The sequence below is a fragment of the Chrysochloris asiatica genome, unplaced genomic scaffold (genome assembly GCF_000296735.1).
Source record: "Chrysochloris asiatica unplaced genomic scaffold, ChrAsi1.0 scaffold00019, whole genome shotgun sequence".
Taxonomy (NCBI): Eukaryota; Metazoa; Chordata; class Mammalia; order Afrosoricida; family Chrysochloridae; genus Chrysochloris; species Chrysochloris asiatica.
This window is the reverse complement of record NW_006408537.1, coordinates 6,920,550-6,922,823: the sequence shown is the minus strand read 5'-3', so window position 1 is coordinate 6,922,823 and position 2,274 is coordinate 6,920,550.

Here is a 2,274-nt window from a genome sequence, read left to right as displayed (position 1 = left end):
TCAGACTTCGGACATATTGTCAGGAGGGATCAATTGCTGGAGAAGGATATCATGTTTGGTAAGGTGGAGGGTCAGAGAAAAAGAGGAAGACTCCCAATGAGATGGATTGGCAAAGTGGCAGCATCAATGGGCTCAAGCATGGCAACAATTATGAGGTTGGCCCAGGACCGGGCAGTGTCTTGTTCTGTTATGCATTTGGCCACTATGAGTTAGTACAAACTCGATGGCATCTAACAACAACAAAAAACAGTCTACAAGAAAAAGACAAACACCCCAACTATAAAATTATGAGAGAACATGAACAAATATTTCACAAAAGAAGACATTCAGGTGGCCAAAAAACATAAGAAGAAAAGTATAAGATCATCAGCCATTGTTGTTGTTGTGAAGTGCCGCCAAATCGGTTCTGACCCATAGCGACCCTGTATAGGGTTTCTGAGGAGCAGCCGGTGAGCTTGAACCATCAACCTTGCAGTTCAAATGGCTTTGCAGTCTGGAGCATTAACCCACAGTGCCACATCAGGACTCCAGAGAGAGATACAAATCAAAACAATGAGATGTCATCTCATACCAGCATTAGTAACAAAGTTCACAAAAACAGAAAAAGTTGTCCAGGGGTAGGAGAGAGTACGAAACCTTCTACGTTGCTCGTATGACTGTAAAATGGTGCAACCACTATTGAAAATGGTATGACTTCCTCAAAAAGTTAGAAATAAAAATAACATTGCTGTTTTCAAGTGCCATCTAGTCGGTTCTGATTCATAATGACTCTGTATAGAGTTTCCAAGGAGCAGCTGGTAAGTTTGAACTGCTGACCTTGTGGTTTGCTGTTCAGTGGTAATCCCATAACAGAAATCCCTCTGCTGGCTATACAGCTACAAGAAATAAGAGCCATGACATGAGTTGGTATATTCATTCCAATGTTTATCGCAGCACTATTCACAATAGCAAAAATGTGGAGACAGCCTTAATGTCCACCAACGAAATAAACAAACTTTGGTACATACACACAATGGAATATTATGCCATATTGAAGAATAACTAGGAATCTGGATATCACCTCATGAACCTGGAAGCTATTATGGTGAGTGTAGTTAGTCAATCACTAAAGAACACTATTTAGGAGACCACTATTGTTAAAACTCAAGAAAAGATTTTCATGCTGAAAGAAACCTTCTTAGATTTTGTCCAGGGGTGGGAGGAAAGGGAGAGTAATTCACTGGCTGTCTAGTGCCAATGAGTTGGTTCTTATTCATAGCAACCCTGGATAGGGTTTCCGAGAAGCAGCTAGTAGGTTTGAACCACTGACTTTATGTTGATAAGGTGGACAATAGGTAAGAAGAGGAAGGGTGTCAGAAGAATGATGAAAAAAATTAAAAACACAGAAAGGTATGCAAGTATTAAAGGAATTGTCCATACAATCCTGGAGCAGTAGTATTCTGCGGGTAGATACATGGACAGATATACAGACTGAATGGGTGTCGGAGGGAGAGTAGGAATATCTCCACAAACATAGAATGGTTTGAAAGAGGATATTTGTACCTGAGTATTTGTACAGCAGGATATGTGTACTTTTACTGCAAACACAGCTATGGATGTGGTAGAGCATGTTGTTGTTGTTATGTGCCATGGAGTGGGTTTCGACTCATAGCCACCCTGTACTGGGATCAGAAAGCCTCATCTTTCTCCCGTGGAACAGCTAGTAGCTTTGAACTGCTGACCCTGAGGATAGCAGCCCGATTCATAACCACTATGCTACGAGAGTTCCTTATGGTGGAGCATACAGGGTGCAAAATGCTGAAAACTACTCAGATATTATGAAACATCTTAAACATCAGATGTTGCTTCTGTGTGCTCAAGATCATAGCGTATAGACAAGTGTTCTGCATCCTACTTCGGTGAACAGCAACTGGGATCTTAAAAGCTCTTGGGCAGCCATCTAAAGTATTGATCTCTTCATGTGCAGAAGAAAGAAGAGTGATGAAAACTGAAGATACTTGGAATCAACTAGCCTAATGGAGCATCAGGAGCTCTGGTAGTGTAGTGGTTATGAATTGGGCTGCAAACTGTAGGGTCAGCAATTACAAACTACCAGCTGTTCTGCGGGACAAAGATGAGGCTTTCTGCTCCCGTAAAGATTTACAGCCTTGGAAACCCTGTACAGGGTCGCTATGAGTCTGAACTGACTCCATGGCACATAACAACAATAAATGGAGCTTCAGTCACCATGACTCTGAGACCAGAAGACCTAGATGATACCTGCCTACTGCTACC